The following is a 13,222-nucleotide window of genomic DNA, read 5'->3' on the forward strand; positions in this document are numbered from 1 at the left end:
TTTTTTTTTTTTTTTGAGACAGAGCCTCGCTGTGTCGCCCAGTCTGGAGTGCAGTGGCGCGATCTTGGCTCACTGCAAGCTCCACCTCCCGGGTTCATGCCATTCTCCCGCCTCAGCCTCCGAGTAGCTGGGACTACAGGTGCCCGCCACTACACCCGGCTAGTTTTTTGTATTTTTAGTAGAGACGGGCTTTCACCATGTTAGCCAGGATGGTCTCGATCTCCTGACCTCGTGATCCACCTGCCTCGGCCTCCCAAAGTGCTGGGATTACAGGCTTGAGCCACCGTGCCCAGCCAACAAGGTTTGAGTTAGGCACATCTCACAGATCAAAGTGAAAAGCCAATTGTCATGCTTATGAACTACAAAAGGATACCAATTTACTTTTTTTTTTTTTTTTTTTTTTGAGACAGGGTCTCACTTTGTTACCCAGGCTGGAGTGCAGTGGTGCAATCACAGTTCACTGCAGCCTAGACCTCCCAGGCTCAAAGTGGGCCTCCTGCCTCAGTTTCCTGAGTAGCTGGGACTAGAGGAGTATGCCACCATGCCTGGCCAATTTTTTTGATTTTTTGTAGAGACAGGATCTCACTATGTTGCCCAGGCTGGTCTCAAACTCCTGGGCTAAAGTGATCTTCCCACCTTGGCCTCCCAAACTGCTGGGATTACAGGCGTGAGCCACCATGCCTGGCCTCAATTTACTTTTTTTTTTTGAGACAGAGTCTTGCTCTGTCGCCCAGGCTGGAGTGCAGTGGCCGGATCTCAGCTTACTGCAAGCTCCGTCCCCCTGGGTTCATGCCGTTCTCCTGCCTCAGCCTCCCAAGTAGCTTGGACTACAGGCGCTCATCACCTCGCCCGGCTAGTTTTTTTGTATTTTTTAGTAGAGACAGGGTTTCACCGTGTTAGCTAGGATGGTCTCAATCTCCTGACCTCGTGATCCGCCCGTCTCGGCCTCCCAAAGTGCTGGGATTACAGGCTTGAGCCACCGCGCCTGGCCCTCAATTTACTTTTTAAAATGGCTTTGTTGGGATGTAATTTGCATACCATCCAACTCACCCATATAAAGCTTATGATTCAGTAGGGTTTTTTTTTTTTTTAGTGTATTCACAGAATTGTGCAATATTACCACAATCAATTTTAGAACATTTTCATAATTAAGTTACTTTTAAAGGAAACTTTGCATCATTCTCATAAGTGGAAAACCTGAATTATTTGCCACAAATGGAAGGCAAAACAAAAATAAAGCAAAGAGAGCTGGGCAATGTTATTAAATGCTATCTAGCTAGTGCTGCCTGTGAAGTATCTGAGCTTGAGACTTCCCTCTTTGCCAAAAAGGGAGGATGGGAAGTATTGAGGAGTTGTTGAAGACACACCAGCACTAAACTGCGACTCTCTCTTTAACATAATCAGAAAAACAAAAAGAAAACTGAAAAGAAAAATTACTTTTTCAATGTATAATTTAATGCCACATCTCTGAGTCATCCAAAATCATCTTAAGTCTACGTCCCCACGTGCCTCCTCCAGGTAATTTAAGTGACTTGCCCCGTGTCACATGGCTAGGTAGTGGCAGACTAAGCCTAGAATTCAGGCTTCTTAACTGCTAATGCTATATCCTTTCCACTACGTCATAGTCCTCTTTGCAATCATTATTTTAAATTAGGTCAAGTGCCTGATGTGTGTGCTAGGCAGCCCTGTTACAAATTTATAAAGCACAAATTTTACAGCTAGAAGGCACACCAGAAACAATCTAATCTAACTCATTTCATTTTACAGACGAGAAAACCAACAAGTTCGTTCACTTAAGCATGTTTAGAATTGCCTGTCAGTCAATCGGCTAGAACATACAACCAACAATATAGCTATAAACAGCCCAGAATTACAATGACCTTTCTCCGGTCTCAGCCTTAAACCAAACTTGCGGATATCTCAGCCCTGTCACCAGGTCCTGGATCAGCTTCAGTCTTGCTCTTTAATTTGGTCCGTTCTCACTTCTACATGAGTAGTTTCCCCTTGACCTAAACTGCCTAGGTGGCTTTAAGGATCACAGGGGTGAGGGGAATTCATTGGCGGATTGAAGGAGTGTGTTATATGAGAAAGAAATGAGAGCTTGTCAAGAACTGTGGAGGGTTTAAGATTTTATCCTACTTGCAAGCTAATAAGTGAGCCTGTCGCAGTTTCATGGATGCTGGCAGAAGACAGAAGACTTCTAGGTGTGTCTGAAACAAAATAAGACCCAAAAGGTCTTATTTGCTCATAGAAATAGCAATAGCAAAAATATTGACATTTTTTTGTGCTTGTTTCCTGAGTCCCAGTTCCCAAAGGCGATGCAAAGGGGGCCAGGTGACATCTGCACACACAGCAAAGCATATCACAGGAGAGCCTAGCTTTAAGCTTGGGGAAGCAGAATCTCTCTCTCTTTTTTTTTCGAGTCAGCATCTTGCTCTATTGCCCAGGCAATCACAGCTCACTGCAACCTCAAACTCCTGGGCTCAAGCAATCCTCCCACCTCTGCCTAGGTGTGAGCTGAAGCACCCTGCTCAGAATCTTACCTAATGGATAGTAAGCATGCTTTACTTTGCTCTGGGAAAGAAGCTCTCTTAAAAAGTTGGTCTGAAACAAAGGGCAGTGATGCTGCTCGCAAGGCATGCAGACATGGGAGAGACCCACGGAGAACTGTCTTCCAACAAGCGTTATGTACATGCAGTCTATGGGAAGTGAGCTCACAGTTCTCTGCCATACTGGAAAGCACAGGGTGGGGAAGATGGAGAACTAGAAGCCCAAGTCCACTAGTGCTTTCTGTTCTACATTGATTCTTACTGGTTTCAGTTATGGAAAGAGCATTTGGAGGCTTGCTTGTGGATTTTGGCACGTGTCTTATTTATGTTTTATTTATATATTTTTTTGAGACAGAGTCTCACTCTGTCGCCCAGGCTGGAGTGCAGTGGTGCCATCTTGGCTCACTGCAAGCTCCGTCTCCCAGGTTCACGCCATTCTCCTGCCTCAGCCTCCCGTGTAGCTGGGACTATAGGCACCCACCACCACGCCGAGCTAATTTTCTGTATTTTTAGTAGAGACGGGGTTTCACCATGTTAGCCAGGATGGTCTCGATCTCCTGACCTCGTGATCCTCCCGCCTCAGCCTCCCAAAGTGCTGGGATTACAGGTGTGAGCCACTGCGCCCAGCACGTGTCTTATTTTTCGCTGTATATAGCCCTCAATTCATAGCCTTGACTGGGTTTAGACAATTCAAATCATTCCTTTGCATAGATATTAGAAAACCCTAGAAGCTCCATAAATTCACAGTTGGGAGAAAGAATATAACTTTCCAAATTTTATCTGCTTCCTGAAAATCATGCATGCTGGGAGAATCCAGGGTGGCCACACTGCAGTTGGTTGTGGGATGTTCACTCATCTCTTGCATCATGTTTATTAATACCTAAAATAAATGTGGTAAGATCTAACAGTCACCATGATGTAGTCACCAAGATTCCTGACTTGGTCTAGTCTCTCATCTGAAATGAGGACTACATGGGCCATGAAGGAAGATGTTATTTGTTATGTGGGGTCCACATCTGAGGCAGATATTTTGTGTCTATAACCAAGACCTTGAATCCAGGCCTCTGGCTATCAGGAATAATGGCTGTTCGTTTTATTCCTCTGCCTGGAGAAGAATAAATTCTTAGGCTAAAGAAAGGCCAAAGCAACTTAGGACAGGAGCTCAGAGATACTGCTGGAACCATACCAGGACCTGGGATGTGGTCCACAGAGGAATTCTGTGGCATTCCATGGGTCCTCAGGCTCTTTGCAACCAACTCAGATGGGAGTTAACCTGTTGACTGGACTCAGGCAATGAGTTCCTGGTGGGTGAGTCAGTGGCCACACCCTCCAACTGGGGGCAAAGAGCAAAAATTATGTCAGTAAAACAAGGCCGAGCACAATGGTACAGGGCAAAGGCCATTCGAGTGGGATAGCCTTAGCTGGTGATTCTAAAAGAGTGATATGGGAACTAGAGATGTTCCCGCAGACGTGGTGGGCTGCTCTAGATATAGATATAAATATAAATATAAATATTAATATAAAGCTGACTATCCAAAGAGGTCCTTCTAGCTCATTGCCTCCTGGAGACCTCTATTTGGAATTCGGAAGTAAAAGGGGATAAATTCGAGGGATCATGGAGTCTTTTGCCCTGTCCAAGCAATCCATAAACTGAAGCTTTTATGAAATTCCTTGGTGCTATTGTGAAGAATTTCAGTTCATGAAGATCCCTGAAGATCTGCAGTCCCCTATGGAGTCTATATACTGCCACATACCTGGTTGCTGTAATCCCCAGATATTACCACACCCAGAAGAAGAAGACTTCCTTCTCCCCAAAAGAAGCTGTGGGCCCTAAAGTAATCTCACGAATGCCTAGCAACCTCTTGGTCTATGAACCCAAATGACATCTCCCACATTATGCTAAGACTGATGTCCCAGGACCAACATTTATGACTGGCAGAGGACTGTGAAAATACTTCCTCCCCACTGTGCAGTGGGCTCTAACTTTTGAGCTGTGCCCGCCAATAAACAGTCACCTATCTCAGACAAGAAAAAGCACACTGTGTGGGGTGAAAGAACTGGGCTCCAGCACAGCTGGCCAGCCTGGTCCCAGAAATACCATGCAGGTTGCCTTGATGCTTGGATTTGTGTTTTTCTATCCATTGTGAAAGACTGATTTACACACTCTGGGTGGTTGTACAACCTTGTTGGGCTCCTGTAGTCGTCGAACGCACAGAATTTCCACAGCAGCTTTGGAGAGCTGACTCCTGTTTACTTTTGTTAACTATTTCTACACTTGGCCTCCACATTGTGGCCTGTGAGGCTAACAAGTCTGAGAAGAAGCTTTAAGAAAGAATGTGTGAATTAGAGTTCATGCCTAAGCCAGGGGCCCACAATCAGATTGTACTTTCAAGATACTGTCTCACGGCCAGGCACGGTGGCTCACGCCTGTAATTCCAGCACTTTGGTAGGCCAAGGCAGGCAGATCACTCAAGATCAGGAGTTTGAGAGCAGCCTGGCCAACATGGTGAAACTCCATCTCTACTAAAAAAAAAAAAAAAAAAAAAACTAAAAAAATTAGCTGAGGTAGGAGAAGCGCTTGAACCCAGGAGGCAGAGGTTGCTGTAAGCCAAGATTGCATCACTATACTCCAGCCCGGGTGACAGAGTGAGACTCCGTCTCAAAAAAAAAAAGAAAAAGGATACTGCCTCAGAGTTTGGGATTCAAGCCATTGACTTTCTAGTGGCTTGTTACTTTGGAAACCTTCTGGTGACCTAGCATCCTGGGACATTGCTTGGCCCACCTAGTTTGACTTTCTGCTCAGGCTCTTATATAAAAACCAGGGCTTCTAATACCTGGCGTAAACACTTCACAGAGAACACCACATTTAGAAGACATCCCTGCGGTAGTTTTCTATGGCTACTGTAACAAATTACCACAGTTTTATATGGCTACTGTAACAAATTACCACCAACTTGGCGGCTTAAAACAACACAGACTTTTTACCTTGCAGTTCTGTAGGTCAAAAATCCAATGCAGGTTTACCAGGCTAAAATCAAGGTGCTGGCTAAATCGTGTTCCTTTCTGGGGTTCCAGAGAATCTGTTTCCCTGCCTTTTCTGGCTTCCAGAAACTATCTGTATTTCTTGGGTCATGACCCCTTTTCTCCGTCTTCAAAGCCAGCAATGCCGTATGTCTTCAACCATTCATTCTTCCATAATCACACTTTCCTCTGACTGATTCCTCTTCTGCCTCTTGGTTCCACTTTTAAGGACCCTTGTGATTATAATGAACCTACTTCGATAATCCAAGATAATCGCTTTATTTTTTATGCATTTATTTTTTGGGGAAGGGAAGTCTGGTTGAATAACTGCTTTATTTTAAGGTCAGCTAATTAGCAAATCTTAATTGCATCTGCAACCTTAATTTCCCTTTTGTCATGAAAAGTACCATATTCACATATTTATTAGGATATGAACATTTGGGGGAAGATCTTTATTCTGCCTACTGCAGTTCCCTTCTTAATTACTTTTGGGCAATCGGAGGTAAGTAAATGTAAAGACTTGCTGTGTCTGTCTTCCCAGTTGGACTGTGTTTGGGGAGGGTCAAGCCTTTTAATTTAGATTACTTTTTTTTTTTTTTGAGATGGAGTTTCATTCTTGTTGCCCAGGCTGGAGTGCAATGGCATGATCTCGGCTCACTGCAACCTCTGCCTCCCAGGTTCAAGTGATTCTCCTGCCTCAGCCTCCCAAGCAGCTGGGATTACAGGCATGCGCCACCATACCCGGCTAATTTTTTTGTATTTTTAATAGAGATGGGGTTTCCCCATGTTGGTCAGGCTGGTCTCCAACTCCTGACCTCAGGTGATCCACCCGCCTCAGCCTCCCAAAGTACTAGGATTACAGGTGTGAGCCACTGCGCCTGGCCATAATGTAGATTACATCTTAAATGTGCAGTCTATAACTGATCCAGTCCTCCCCATGAGCTGATGATGGCTGGGAGAATTTTTTTTCTTTTTTTTTTTCTGAGACGGAGTCTTGCTCTGTCACCCAGGCTGGAGTGCAGTGGTGCAATTTCGAATCACTGCAACCTCCACCTCCCAGGTTCAAGCGATTCTACTGCTTCAGTGTCCCAAGTAGCTGGGATTACAGGCGCCCACCACTATGCCCAGCCAATTTTTTGTATTTTTAGTAGAGACAGGGTTTCACCATGTTGGCCAGGCTGGTCTCAAACTCCTAACCTTGTGATTTGCCTGCCTTGGCCTCCCAAAGTGCTGGGATTACAAGCATGAGCCACCGTGCCTGGCTGGTTGCGAGTATTTTTAACTGACAGTCTAACTTGAGGGTGTGGGAGACATAGGATGTTGCTATCCATATAGAATCCTATTGTCTGGTGAATGATTTACTTGTTTAACTGATGCTTATAGAACGCTTATATGTGAGAGCTTTACAAACTAATTTAATTCTCATAACAACCTTATCAAATATGTACAATTGTTATTATCATCCTTGTCTTACAGATAAGGAAACTGAGGCACAAAAAGATTAGTAACCTGTCCAAGGTCACACAGATAGTACATGGCAGAGATGGGCCTTGTAGCCAGGCAGCCTGTGGACCATCCTGAATCCTTGTTCCTAAGCCCCCATACCAAGCTGCCTTGTCCTCTTGGTTTCTGCTTACTCTTCAGGCCTCGCTGCTCTGCTAGGCAAACTTGCGGTTCATTCTTTAGCAAAGCCGACCCCCTCCTTCCAACACTGGTTCCTCCCCATTGCAACTTGATGCTCATTTCTCCCTCTGTTCTCAGTGGTACAGACCCCTGACCTCCTCTGAGTTTGCTGTAGGGTCACCTTGCCCCATCAGGGCTGTCCCACACACAGCAGGCTGCTGGTTCCCAACATGATATCCATGCCATGCAAGAATCAGGGACTCAGAAGAGCTCAGCCTCAGAGCTTCTCTCTGCCTACTCGGGTTTTTACTGCCAGGTTCACTTTGGCATGGCTGCCCCTGGTTGGGCATAAAACAGCCTTGGATACAGGTTCCTCCCAGAGTCCCTAGTGGGGAGCTGGGTGAGAGCCCCCTCTGTGTATGGAGTACCACTGTCCAGACCCCATCCAAGACCTGGAGAGGAGGAATAAGTACGAGACCCTTCTGACCCTCTTCTCTCTCCTTACCCTTCCTACTCCCCAGCAGGCCAGAAAGGTAATGGGGCTTTCTCCATCTTAGGTTCTCTCTATCTATCTTAGGGCTTTCTCTATCTCTATATTAGAGTTGGCCTTGCTCTTCTGGTGGAAATGGCCTCTGCTCTGCTAAGAGAAGACTCCAGGAGCTGGTCATTCAGGCATGGCCTTTGCTTTACTAAGGAGGGAGAATCTGGAAGGATTTGGAAAATCTCTTAAGTCATAGCTAACCTCTTCAGCTATACAGTGGGACACCAACACCCTGATGCCTGGCCTATCAAAGGCGTTCAGTGCATGGTAGTTATTTATCACTTTATCTCTCTCTCTCTCTCCCCCTCTTTTTTTTTTCTTGAGATGGAGTCTTGCTCTTATTGCCCAGGCTGGAGTGCAATGGCACGATCTCAGCTCACTGAAACCTCTGCCTCCCGGGTTCAAGCAATTCTCCTGCCCCAGCCTCCTGAATAGCTGGGATTATAGGCGTATGCCAACATGGCCAGCTAATTTTTGTATTTTTAGTAGAGACAAGGTTTCACCATGTTGGCCAGGCTGGTCTCCAACTCCTGACCTCAGGTGATCCACCTGCCTCAGACTCCCAAAGTGCTGGGATTACAAGCATGAACCACCACACCTAACCTTATTTATCAGTCTCTAAACCCAGAACTTTCACACTTCTTTGTCTGAATGTAGGAAATTTGTTTTACATTCTGACACTGCACGAATGTACCTATACAGTACATAATTGAAACAAATGCTACACAAAACAATACTTATTATTACTTAATGCAATACAACCAGTTAATTTTTAATATATTTTCTTTTTTTAAAAAGAAACACCCTGGTGCTGACCCATAACCCTTCTCCTGAGACAGACTTACTTTCCCCCTTCTCTGAGATCTCATAGTGCTCTCTGCAAAGCTCAACTCGAATACTTCTCATACTGCATTGCAATGTATGTCATTCTCTCCCACTAGGGACTTAGTTCTTTTCATCTTTGCATCCCTAGCATACACAGTAATAGACACCCAGTGAGTGTTAACTGAAGAAGTGAGTGGAAAATGCCTGTCTGAGCCGGGCATGGTGGCACATGCCTGTAATCCCAGCACTTTGGGAGGCTGAGGCAGGCAGATCACCTGAGGTCAGGAGTTCAAGACCAGCCTGACCAACATGGTGAAACTCCGTCTCTACTAAAAATACAAAAATTAGCTGGATGTAGTGGCAGGCACCTGTAATCCCAGTTACTTGGGAGGCTGAGGCAGGTGAATTGCCTGAACCCAGGAGGCAGAGGTTCCAGTGAGCTGAGATCATGCCATTGTACTTCAGCCTGGGAGACAGAGTGAGACTCTGTCTCAAAAAAAAAAAAAAAAAAAAAGACAATGTCTGTCTGTATGCTCAACACAACAGAAAAGGATGGTACTTCCCTCTATGGTGCCACATGATGCCTAGTGTGGTGTTGGAGAGCTCAGACCTTGGCAGTGAGCAACCGGGCTCAGGGAGGAATTCCTATGGATAGGAGTATATCCGCCTCCTGCAGAGAGGATCTAAATGCATAAAGAACTAGGACCAGCGACTTTAACCATTTCCCCCCTCCTTGTTTTTTTTCCCTGAAACGATGTGTTTGCATCCCCATGCTAGAATGCCTTTCTGTCCTCCACAGTAATTTAATTATATAAAACTGACTGTGCAGACTCAAAATTTGGGGCATTTGGCATTCTTGCAAAGCCAGACTCTAGGAAACATGCCCATTGCGGAACACATTGGATGTGGTTTAGGTAGCGAAGCAAATGACCTAACAAGGAATATATGTGCTGAGCCTAGTTCCTGTTAAATTAATAGATTCACGTTCTGGCACATCCACAACCTCACAAGTCATAGCAACCGGATGACGGCATGGCAACACAGCAGCTGCGGCCACTGTACATGAGAAAAATCAGAGCCTAGTGTCTCTGGAGGGAAAACAGAAACGGCCTCTACAATTGCTGGCTTGTACTGGATTGACTGAAGCGAGGGAGCCGTGGGGGCAATCACAAGTAGATGCCTGCCCTGGTCAGGGATTGAGTATGACATCTCTGCTGCTTCCTGAAACTTTGTTTTATATTTTAAAAGTAAATAATTTGTTCCAGCCAGAGAGGAAATGATGCTGAGAGAAAGACACCATCACGTGGACAGAATGTTCTCCCTCGCCCTGGCAGCAGTGTGGAGTTGATCCTTATCAGAGACAGTCCAGGACTTGCTCTTCAACAGCAGGACCACAAGCCTTTCTTCCTAGTTTTTTGACCTTCCACCCCAACCAAAATCACCTACCCCTTCTGGCTGCCAGGGTTGAAGGCCCTTCTTGCCAACTCTCCTTCTAGGATGAAGCCCTGACTCCACAGCCACTGTTTGGGCCAAGCCCTTAGGGATCAGGGTAAATGCCCAGAGGAGGAGGAAGAGGATGCCTGGACAGATGTCAATTCTGGTGACACAAAAACATCTGCATGTGCTGTCAGGTAGGTGACACCCAATACCAGGGCTGCCTGGGACCGAGCAGGAGTCCACACCCCCGACCTAGTTTAAATTCAAGAATGACCCTTGCTCTGCAAAACGACTGAAAGCTGCGCCTTCTGTTCTTGGGGTTTGTGTCTTACCCTTAGATCTGGCTCTGGCCCCTGCTTTCCTTTCCATGTTCTATCAGGAAGGCCGTGAGGGTTGTCACTGAGTCCCCATGGATTCTCTACTGGTCTCTGTCTTATTAGTGGCCATGTAATGAATTCCTTAAAACACAGCAGCTTAAGACAACATTTACTATCTTATAGTTTCTGTGGGTCAGGAATCCAGGCAGCTTAGCTGGGTGCCTCTGCCTGAAGGGCCTGAGGGAGGCCCTTCAGCTATTGGCTGGGGTTGAAGGTCTTATCTGAAGTCTTGATTCATATAGGGAAAGGAGAGGCATCCCTTTCCAGGTTCCCTCAAATGGTGGTTGGCAGGCCTAGCTCCCTTTCTACCAGGCTGCCTTAGGACATGGCAGTTGGCTTCCCCCACAGAGAGCGTTCCGAGAGAGCGAAAGGCATAGAGAGGACCCAGTATGGAAGCTGCAGTTTTTTTTTATAACCTAGTCTCAGAAGTAACATCACATCACTGGCCATACTCTATTTGTCAGAACTCAGTCAATGAATTCAGCCTACACTTAAGGGGAGAGGATTATACAAGGGTATGAATACCTGGAGGCAGAGATCATTGGCAGGGGGCGCATCTTAGAGGCTGTCTACCACATTCTCCACATGGTGCCCTGGTACTCCAGCAACTGCCACCCTATATATAGAGAAAAGCAATGTATGTGTAAGTGTCAGGCCTTCACACATTTACACTGTCTGCTAATTACTCCTGGGCATGCAGAAATACTGAATATTCATGAAATTGTGACTGAAAATTTGGAATCACATACAGAACAAAAAAAAATTCAACTCTTGTTTTAGCAAATATGGAGTATCACATGATTGCCTTTAGAAGCCTGGATAACATATTCTCTCTACTCATTGGTTGCCTTAAGCAGAATGCCCTAAGGAATTACTTCTATTTATTCCAGAATTGAAATGGGCAATCCCTTCACCATCTTCCCACAACAGTGTGATGTAAGAAGAATTTCAGAGAAGTTTAATTATTGAGTCTAATGATGCAGTTATTTCTCAAAGCTGTATTATTTTTCTTGCATTGCACATTTTGTATTTATGATGTGCCATTAATGTCTTAGTAAAAATCAGAACTAGGGCATAGCAGCTGCAACGTGGAGGATTTCATGTTGCTAGGAGAGCTTCGATCTTCATACTTCCTATCTTTGGGTTAGTCTGTGGCTTTCATGAGGGATTAACACAGACCTGGGGATCATTTCCCAAATGTCATTTTCCACCAGTCTTACATCCACCTTTTTCAACAAAGCCTTCACTCAAGTCTATGGTTTCCTGTGTTTTCATAAAAAGATGAAGCATTGGAAGGGGTAGGTTTTATCTGGCCAATGTGCTAGGAGAAGCAGTATTTGAGGAAAAAAGGAAAATTGTTGAGCCCTAACTCATGCTTTTGAACCACCTATTAAAAGATTCCTGTTTTCTACGACAAGCTACAATGAAGCTAATGTTTCTGTTATGAAAGCCCTTTACTGCAGTTTCGAATGTCTTTTTTTTTGTTTGTTTGTTTTTGTTTTCACCAGCAAAAGCTAACCCCGTTTTTTCTCCAGCCTTACGGGATCAGGAGTTCTTCCTTCAAGACTGCTGTTTAACTACTTGGTTGCTACTTACCCTAAAGGTGGCTTTCCGTTGTACTTTTTAATAAGGTGAACACATTTATTTTTAGCAATGATAAATTTCAGGATTACTATTGCCTGAAGCTGCCCTTCTCATGCCTCCACCCTACCCTCTAAGTCACTCTTGACCGGTGATGAAACAGAATGCATCAGACTCCATTCTCTGTGAGTTGAGTGTAAAGGAAGAGGTGAAAATCGCGGGGGAGGATTAGAACAGAAACCATTCTGCAGCCCCAGCTTCAGCTTGGGCGCTGAAATAGCCCCCAGAAGTGTGATACGTGGTAAACGTCTTGCTCACTTATAACCCGTAGAAATGACAAGGAACATCATGCAGACTTTTAGAGAGAACGTGGGGACAGGGACCCTTGTTTTAAGGCCCACTTCAGGCATTATTTAAGAACACAGCGCACACTGCTTTCTGACATGACATTTTTAGCCCCAACACCAAACGGAAAAACGTTTTCTTTCCCCTCCTCAACCCCTTTGTTTGTGTACTGGTGTTTCTCCTGGAACCCCACCACCACCTTCCAGACCAGCCTGAGAGCAGGGGACTCCAGCTCGGGTCCCCGGATCGCACTTGGGCGCGGAAACGACGCGGCTGGAGCGAGCCTTTCCTCCCAGGGGCGTGCAGGATAGGCGGCCGGCCGCGCAGGGCTGCCCACTCCCCCGCAGCTGAGGGCGCGCAGAGCTGGGAGACTGCGCCTGGGACAAGGGGCGCGCGGAGCCGGGGCGCGGGCGGGGCAGGCGGCTGCAGGGCCCGGCGCGCCACCGCGCTAGCTGCTGGGTCACAGCCCGGACCGCGCCGCCTGCTCAGCGAGGAAGTGACGACTGCGCGGTCCCGAGAGCAACAAAGTTTGAGTCTGCGGGCCGCGCTCGCCTGCGCCCCCCGCCCCTCCGAGCCGCCCGGGGATCCAGCACGCAGGTGAGCTGCGGGCTCGGCGCCCCCTCCCGCCACCGGGCGCCTGCGTGGGGCTCGGAATCGTTCCGGGGCTCGGGCTGGGCCGCGCGGGCAAGGATGTGGCGGGCCGGGTTGGGCCGGGCGCCGGGGTGCGGGGGCGCTGCAGGGAGGGAACTCGGCGGCCGGGGTCAGGGCGCCGGGCTGCGCCGGTGTTGTCGCCGCTTTGCCGCGGGACTTCAAACGGCAAGGGCTGCAGCGGCACCAGCTCCAGGCGCCGTTGGCCAGAGAAGGGGTTGGGGGGGAAGGGGCTTTCCGGGGCCTACGTTTGCAGCCAGCCCTCCGCCCAGCGC

At 46.9% G+C, this 13,222-nt stretch overlaps 1 protein-coding gene and 1 non-coding gene across 3 annotated transcripts in view; one reads left to right on the forward strand and one right to left on the reverse strand.

Moving 5' to 3' along the window:
* Positions 1–265: 265 nt before the first annotated feature.
* Positions 266–371, reverse strand: LOC113225128. The gene has a single exon (XR_003309764.1). It is a non-coding gene; the product is annotated as a small nucleolar RNA U13 (small nucleolar RNA).
* Positions 372–12,760: 12,389 nt separating this feature from the next.
* Positions 12,761–13,222, forward strand: part of MIDEAS (mitotic deacetylase associated SANT domain protein) — a 68,617-nt gene continuing 68,155 nt past the window's right edge. For both annotated transcript variants that reach the window (XM_023183466.2, XM_023183494.2), the window contains exon 1: positions 12,761–12,896. The gene's annotated coding sequence lies outside the window, so the exon portion shown is untranslated. The remainder of the gene's footprint in view (positions 12,897–13,222) is intronic.

Source organism: Piliocolobus tephrosceles, chromosome 6 (genome assembly GCF_002776525.5).
Source record: "Piliocolobus tephrosceles isolate RC106 chromosome 6, ASM277652v3, whole genome shotgun sequence".
In the NCBI taxonomy this organism is placed as follows: Eukaryota; Metazoa; Chordata; class Mammalia; order Primates; family Cercopithecidae; genus Piliocolobus; species Piliocolobus tephrosceles.